Below are 8,955 nucleotides of genomic sequence, written 5' to 3' on the forward strand. Positions count from 1 at the left end.
CAGGCAAATTAATTCATAAATTAATTCATTTGCCTGAGGTGACTCTGCAAATAAATATCAAACCCACAATGAGAGCCCAGGCCTGTTCTCTCTCCACTAGCTCATACTACTTCCCCTCCTTTCCCTCCTTCCTTCTCTTCCCCCCCTTTTAAGCCCATTTTGGTGTGTGGGTGGGAAGGCTATCATTTTATTTATCCTTTTTCCTATTTCTCCCTTATTTGCCCCCATTCCTCTTCATGCATCCTTCTTCTATCAGCCCTCCCCTGTGCTTAGTTTAGAATCTGGCTCTGCCATTTGTTTGCTGAATGACCTTGGGCAAGGCACTTCACTTCTCTGTGCCTCAGTTACCTCATCTGTCAAAAGGGGATTAAGACTCGGAGCCCTATTTGGGATTGGGACAGGGACTGTGTCCAACCCAATTATCTTGTATCTACTCCAGTGTTTAGTACAGTACTTGGCACATAGTGAGTGCTTAACAAATACCACAGTCATTAATTATTATCATATTGGTGCCCAACAAAGTAGCAAAATAGTCACAATGGGACTCAGTATATTAAAATACTCATCAGGGCAAGACAATCACATGTGCTCTCACAAAGTAAGCACTCAAAAAATACAACTGAATGAATGAATGAAGGGAGGAGGCACAAATCACTACCATACAGGGTCACGGGCTGGACATTTTTGTCCCTCCAGGTAGGAAGATGAAACTGCTGCAGACACAAGTGACCTGATGAAGCCAAGGATAATGGCAGAACAGCAGTCTGCCTGCAGACCACAAGGAGTTCTCCCTTTTCTCAACGACAAAAGTAATGACAGATTATTGTCTGGTCTGCAACAACCAAAAGATTGAGTCACGGGGGCAAAGGAAGTTCTCTGCTTCCCCCAGCCTCTAAATCCCCCTATCCACTGGATCAGACACCTAAAGTGTTTCTACTATTCTCAGTATGGACTCAGTCCATGAAAATAATTTTAAGATAGGGTGCTCAACAAAGTACAGTTTCCCCAAAGGAAATACTGTAATGTGTGTTAATGCATTCTCAAAATAGGAAGCAGTTAGGGTGTATGTTTGGGGGGGAAGGATGGAGGTGTGTATGTGGAGAAATAGTGAAAGGAACATGGAAATCGTGGTCAGGAGACCTAGGCTACAGTCAGTCAATGGTATTTTTTGAACATGCCAAACTTTGCCTGCTCTGTGAGCTTTGGACAAGTTACTCATTACTCCCTGGGCTCCGTTTCTTTGTTGAAAAGGAAGCCCCATTAGAGCCTAGGTTAAATTTCATTATGTTGTCTCTTCTGCAATGCTTAGCACATAGAAAAAGCTTAAATGTCATAGTTATCATTCCTCCCAAATGACCAAAACAATATGAACATATTTTTAAAATGCTACTAAACTACAATGAATATAGTAAGTTACCTGCTTAAATAGCAAAAAAAAGTGTCCAAATAGGATTCTGAATTCCATTTTTAAAAATATCTATGTTAATAATTTTCCAAGTATTCCATTTCACATCCTAATCACCAAAAAGTTGGCTGAAATTAACACACCAAGGCTCTGTTATCTATGCTAAAGTGTTCCACCATTATCTAATGCTAATTGACACTGTCTGAAACCACTCTATTCAAATCGGTGAAAACACTTTAAAGGTTGGGGCACCAAAAGAAGTAAGATGTTAAGGCCAAAGGCAATTCTCCATTGTGACCTCTAAATGAGAGGGCTGTAAAATAAGCAACAACATTAAAATACAAAACCGAGCTTTTTACCCTAAGTTGATAGCCCAAGCAAACGGGCTGGCCAATTGGTAAACTACGATGGAGAAATGATATGCACAGGGTCAGGGGCAGCGTCTGTACTCATTAAAATCCAGCTGAGGTCAAGCCCCTCCCTTGCCCTCATTTTGCTCGTGCTTTTCTCAGGAAGCGCCGGCCTTAGTTCTAGTGCTTCAGTTGAGACTAAGTAGCGCCGTTTTTGCCTTTAAATTGGCATTTATTTAACCCAAGACTATGGGGGTGTCCGTGGGTGCACATAAAGGTAAGTTTTTTGGGCAACTGAAGATGTAGTTAATGGTATTTGTTGAGCTCTTCTTGTTCACAGCACTGTTTTAAGCGTTTGGGAGCGAACAATGTAACAGACGTATTTCTCTGCTCATAATGAGGTCTTATTGTCCACAGAATGCTGTTTTAGGTGCTTGGGAGCGTACGATATAGTAGACATGTTCCCTGCTCATAATGGGGTGCTGCATTTGTATCTGTTGAGTTTGGGGGGCGATTTGGGGCGGCAGATTGGACTGACTTCTCTTGTTCTCATCTGGGCTCTTCATTCTCCACCCCTAGTCCCACAGCTTTTAGGTACATATCTGAAAATTATTTCTATTACTGTCTGCCTCCTCTAAACTGTAAATTCACTTGGTAAGCAGCGATGCAGGGAATGTTTGTTTAATTCCCAGGTACTTAGTGTTGTGCACACAGTAAGCACTCAAATACGGTTGATTTATAGGCCTACTTGATATTCTCCAGCCTCACTTCGGCATTCCTCAATCCTCTCCTGCCTGAGCTTGGATGCAAATTCTCAAACTTTACTTTTCTTCCGTTGCTTTGAAGGCATCATGATATCGTGGAGCAGGTTTATCTCAGCGCCATAACCTTCACGTGCATTCTCCCTTTTCTGGAAGCATGAAGGAAAGAACTGACTGGTGGTATATTTTCCTAGGTGGGGGTTTTCGTGGGATTGAGTGGGGTGTTGAAATTGTCTTGTGCCATAATTCAGTAAGTTGTATTTCCTGATTACTGTGTGTGCAACACAATAATAATTTTGGTATTTGTTAAGCACTTACTATGTGCAGGACACTGTTCTAATCGCTGGGGTAGATACAGGGTAATGAGGTGAGGCTCAGTCTTAATCCCCATTTTACAGATGAGGTAACTGAGGCCCAGAGAAGTGAAGTGGCTTGCCCAAAGTCACACAGCTGACAAATGGCAGAGTCGGGATGCGAACCCATGACCTTTGACTCCCAAGCCCGTGCTCTTTCCACTGAGCCACGCTGCCTCTCTAACCACTGTACTAACCACTTGGGAGAATCTAATATAACAGAGTTGGTAGACATGTTCCCTTACCACGAAGATCTTATAGGCCAGAGGGGAAGACACATTAAATAAATGAAGGATGCTGTGGGGCTGAGTGAGGGATGAACAGAGAGTACAGATCCAGTGCAAGGGAGGTGCAGGAGGGAGGGGGCCCAAAAATGAGGGCTTATTTGGGAGATGGCCTCTTGGAGAGGTCTGGGGAGTCTCCATTTTACTCCTGAAGGAGTTTGAGGTGCTAATGGAGTTTATTGTTCTCCAAGCTTGTTTCTTTTTGAAGTCCTGCCTCTCAAAAAGGCTCCATATCACTCCCCACCACAGATCAGGTGGACACTTATGGAGGAAAAAATCACCGAGAGCCCCCTATAAAACACCCAACTTGCCCCAACCCACTATCCATTAGGTCATCCAGGCCAGTTGCCATGACCTTCCAAGAGCCCTCTTGTTCCTGAAACAAGATAATCAGAAGCCTTGAAGAAGAAAGCAGTCTACAGGGTCTAAGTACACATCTTTGCACTGGGAAGTTTTCTTTGAAATCATTTTTTGTTCTGACTTTGTTTACCTTTCTCCAGATAGCCAAGGCATTAACAGTTCTATTACCATTGAAGTGCATCTCCAGTATTTTCTCCAGTGGAGACTGCAGATTGCAGCCCAGCCCACACACTTTGCTCCTCTAAGGCCAACTGTACTTCAGTCTTGTCTATCTTGCCAGTGACCGTTTGTCCAAGTCCTGTATCTGGCCTGGAATGCCCTCCTTCTTCATATCCATCAGAGGATTACTCTCCCCCTCCTTCAAAGCCTTACTGAAAGCACGTCTTCCCCCACTTCTAAATGCCCTTTACATGTGGATTTGCACCATTTGCTCACCTATACCTATCTATAATCTTTTCATTTTGTTTGCCTCACTTATGTACATCTGTTATTTATATTAACGTCTACTCCTCTAGACTGTAAGCTCATTGTGGGCAGGGAATGTCTAGTTGTCATATTGTACTCTCCCAAGTGCTTAGCACGGTGCTCTGCACTCAGTGAATATGAGTGACTTATAGCAGGGTAGCAGAGGCTTGGGTGAATGAATGTTGTTTACAAGCAGAGATGTTGTGTGAACTGACTGAAATCAAGCCTGCCGCTTCCCCCGTAATCACATCACTTTGGGTGTGGAGTGCCCGGGACAGACCGCTGGTCAGCTCGGGCCTCCATCAAGTGCTGCTGGTAGTTGGCTTCCCACGGGTCAGCTCTGTGGCCAGAAAATAGTCCAGTTGGTGGTGCTGAGCATCTGCTGATCAGGATTTTCACTCAACCAAATGGGCTGAAGAAATCACTTCTACCTCACCTAGAAGAAAATGCAAGTTGAATGACTTGAGGCTTGGTGAGCCAGATGTTAAGGGTCTTGAAAAGGGGAAAATTCATTGGTTTTATTTTTTTGCAGGGGGCCCAGTACTGGAGGGTTCCTGGTCTAGTTTAAAAAAAATATATAAAAAGAATGGCAAGGAAGGTAAATGGTGGTTCCAGGGCTGGTAGAACTTGTAATTTGAGGATTCAAACAAGATGTTGATATTTATGGTACTTCAGTGCTTACTATGTTCCAAGCTTTGGGGTAGATATAAGTTAATCAGGTTGGACAGAGTCTGTGTCCCACATGGGGCTCACACCCTTAATCCCCATTTTACAGATGAGGTAACTGAGGCCCAGAGAAGTGAAGTGACTTGCCCAGAGTCACAAAGCAGACATGTGGCAGAATTGGGATTAGAACTCAGATCCTTCTGACTCCCAGCCCTTTGTTCTATCCACTAAGCAAATGGATTTGGGCTTGCAGAAGTTCGAAGAGCGACTGGGGCTCCCCCATGCAGGATTACCAAGGAGCCATGGGGCCATTGAGATCTCAAAGATCTCTCTTGCCCATATTGGTGGCTCTGGGCCAGTCAGTCATCCCCTGTGAACACAATGGCAGTTTGACATGTTGTCATAAAATGGAAGCTAGTTCTGGGGGTATATGTGTACCCCACCTTTTTCTTCATCCAGCCCCATAGTGCTGAGTGTACATGCCCTTCAAAACAGAGGAGAATCAGGTTTCTTGAATGGGTGCAGCTTTGAAGATAAACAATCCAAATTGAACCCCAATTTCCTTTTAACCAGCTTGCTCTGGTCTGGGTCATTCAGAGGTCAAATAAGAAATGATGTTTTCCATGTCAAACTTATCATAAGCCAAAACCACCGTGCCTGACCAAAGGATACCTGCAAGGACAACTTAGTGCTTTGCCTTGGTCAAGCATAGATTATAACCAGTTTATAGAGAGGCAGGGAAATCCATTTGGGGAATTAGGCTTTGCATAGCACTGCAGGACACACATGATATTGAACTTCCCGGGGAAAAGGTAAATATAAGAATGCAAGATATAAATAATGATACAATTATTTTAATACTGCACCGGAGTGTTTTTTTGGATAGCCTAATGGTTTTCCAAATGGCCAGTGGTGAAGATACTTTATTAGATTCCCTTTCTTAATGTCACTCCCGGGCCCCTTAAGGCCATTTCTTTTCCTACTTACTTGCAGCATGCCTGCCTGGAAACTCAGTGATGAGAAGATGGGTCCAATGTGATCATTTTGGATAGGGCCTAGCACAGTGTTGGCATTCCATAAATGTCCAGTAATGGGTTAGGCAGAAGGCAAAACTCTCCTGATAGTCTTGTTAAATGGGTTACTGAGGTGGTGAAATACATTCCTCTGGAGGCTTTTGAAAACAGGATAGCTACTCATCTGTGAGGGATGAGACTCTTCAGGGGTTGGGGGATTGGCAGTTTTAAAGTTCCTTTCAGCCCTATAACTCTCTGAAAAAGGAAGAAATGAATACTACCAGCATCACTTTACGGATGGAAAAACCGAGCGACCCCACAATTTTAAAAACAGCAAGGTGATATAAAAATTAGGATCAGAATTGGAAGTATGAACCACAAATCTAAACGCTATTTTCATATGACTTTTCCTTCAGAGATTTCAAAGCCGAAGATGCCTAATTCATCCTCAAGATATCCTTGTGAGAAAATGAAGACAACAAAGGTGAGTTTTTGGTTTAAAATTAAACCTCTGGCAGATCCAGTTGCATCCCCACACAGGGCAACTGAGTTTTCTGATGTGGATACACATGTTTTTGAGTCTTAAAAGGAAAGTGTACTTGGTGATTATCACGGGTGTCTGCTTTACATAGTTTCTGATGTTTTCCCTTCTCTGCTGCATGAAGTTTCCCCATTTCACAGACTACCTACCTAGTGAATGCCCCTATACTGACCTTTGTCTCATGAGCCGAGAATAACTCCTTCATCCCATGCCTATGTGACAACGTTATTGAAAGCCTCAATACCAATGACCGAAGTGTGTGATATCACACTTTACCTACCCGTCAGCAGAACAAAAATGATTGTTAATAAGAAATCCAACTCAGATGAATTAGAGCCAAAGGAAAGGGAAATCGACTCCCAAAAGGTCTGTGAAAGATTATAGCAACTGATTTTTTGATCTGATCTTAATTGAGCAAGCTAGGCACTATTAAGAGTGAAATTGAGCCATATTGGCCAAAACTGTGGAGCGGAAGCTTTTTATTCTGATTGCAGGCAAAAGACGATTTACACATTATTTTACAGCCACTTTGCCCAGACAAGTTAATACCCATTTAATTTCACCAGGCCAAATGTTAGCTACCAGTGTGGATGCTATTTTTCAGCACTGAAATGTATCAAACTATTTGCATAATGAAAGTGTCACAAGGAACATGTAGTCCCTTAGGGCTATTGTGAAAAGTTACTCTGGGAAAGCTAATCAATCTTCCAGTTCTGATAAGGTGGCCCAGCAAATGAACAGTTATCCACTGCAGGTGATTTTTTTTTTTTTTCCACTGAAGAAAAAGGTCTCGGATTATGAGGATCTGGCAACTTCATCAGTTTGATAATAGGATTTGTGTCTTGCTGCCGATCCAAATTCACCTCCCATCACTGTGATTTAAATATTGTCCTTTGGCGGCCCTGATGTGTCGCGTAAGGCTGAGATCAGCTGAGTTTCCAGTGAGTGAGTTATTGTAGGGCCTATAGAAAGCTAGGTAATAGGATGTGTGAAATTAACTGTCCTTGTCTTCTGAGGCCTTTCTGGGGAACATAGCAAAAATCACTACCATCACAACTGGACTAAAATTTTGGCTTTTTTTGGCGAAGGGAGGAAAAATCAATTTTCTGTACTCCTGGAAGCCTTGGCTTGTGCCTTTCCAGTCAATCAGTAATATACTTTTGGCACCTATTCTGTGCAGAACAAAGTACTGAGCAGTGGGAAGGTACGGTATGGTAGGCAGACATGATTCTCATCCTCAAGTGGCTTACAATTTAGGAGGGGGAGGCAGACTCTAAAATAATAGAGAGGATAATGAAAAGTAGGTCAATCAGTAGGGTGTGGAGTGGGTAGAGAGATGACTACTATCTCTGTGAGGTGTGTACAGCTGTGTTGGGTTTTTTTTTTTGGTTATTTGGAGGAGTTCAGAGAATTAAATCCAGAGAATTTTCGCCCCACCCCCAACCTCTTTTTCAAAGTCTATGAGATTGAAAGAGGGCCCAGGGCTTTTTGAAGGATGAAAGCAGGCCCATTCTGGCACCAGAAAAACTTATTAGCTTGAGCAGGAGACCCAGAAAAAACTGAGTCAGCCTTAGCATCTTCATGTTACGTCCCAGTTGTTATGCATGTGACTGTGTAACTGCAAACCAGTTTAGTGTAGGTGATGTCACTTGCCCCTCAGGGCTGGATTTTTTTTTATTGCAATTGCTGGCTACCCTAACCAAGGCCCCTTTTCTTGCTACTATGTAGATCCTGTGTCTGCAAGAGTAAGTTTAACTGGAGGGCTGAACAATTATCATGATCACTTGATCTATGGATATAGCCCACCTGGGCCTTTCAGAAACAAACAAAAACCTCTTAATTCTTCTGTTTCCTGAGTAATTTTGGGTTTGGGGTTTTTTTTTGTGATGGGGATGAGAGGCTGAATAACCAGATAACTATTGCCTTCAGTTGGACCAGTAAACCAGTTGGGCTAGTTGAGGGTGAGCTTATGGTCCAATGAGGTAAGGCTACGAGGTAGTGCCATTCAGTAAGACCTCAGGGTCGCAATGGATCGTCCCTACTCAAGGTGAATTGGGCTCTCAGAGCAGGTGAGGAAGGCTTGTCTTATGCCGTCATCTCCAACCCGTGGCGACTCCGTGGAGACATCTCTCCCGGAACACCCCACCTCCATCTGCAATCGTTCCGGTAGCGTATCCGTAGAGTTTTCTTGGTTAAAATACAGAAGTGCTTTACGGCTGCCTGCTACCGTGCGGTAAACTAGAGTCTCCACCCTCGACTCTTTCCCGTGCCGCCGCTGCCCAGCACAGTTGAGTTTGTAGCAGATTGCCTTCCACTCGCTAGCCATTGCCCAAGGTAGGAGTGGAATGGATATGCCTCTGCTTGACTCTCCCTCCCATAGTCGAGGTTGGTGGAGTACTGGAAACTCCCCAGGTGCGACCCTGAGAGGGGGAGGAAGGCCTGGAGCCTGCCATTTCCATCTTCCCATCAACGCTAAGTGAGGCTCTGCAGGATCAGAAGCCGGAAGTGGCTTTTGCCCAAGCGTGAAAGCTCTTTAGAATTACTCCAGCCATCACAGTTCTAACTATGGCTATTTTTCATCTCTGAATACTTGAGACAGGATTTCCCAGACAAGTAACTACAAGCAATTCATGTTGCTTTTTAGCCTAAGAGGTAATCAGATTACTTCTTTGGATTACATGCCTCAAAAAATGAATGTTTAATCAGGTACATGGAAAGTATTTTAATTATCAGCAAGTTGTTACTGCAATCAGTTAT

The 8,955-nt window shown here is 43.5% G+C and overlaps 1 non-coding gene across 1 annotated transcript; it reads right to left on the minus strand.

Annotated features, from left to right (window-relative positions):
• Positions 1–8,490: 8,490 nt before the first annotated feature.
• LOC114805974 lies at positions 8,491–8,628 on the minus strand. Its single transcript, XR_003754105.1, has one exon. It is a non-coding gene; the product is annotated as a small nucleolar RNA SNORA7 (small nucleolar RNA).
• Positions 8,629–8,955: the final 327 nt, after the last annotated feature.

Source organism: Ornithorhynchus anatinus, chromosome 20 (assembly GCF_004115215.2).
Source record: "Ornithorhynchus anatinus isolate Pmale09 chromosome 20, mOrnAna1.pri.v4, whole genome shotgun sequence".
Lineage (NCBI taxonomy): Eukaryota > Metazoa > Chordata > Mammalia > Monotremata > Ornithorhynchidae > Ornithorhynchus > Ornithorhynchus anatinus.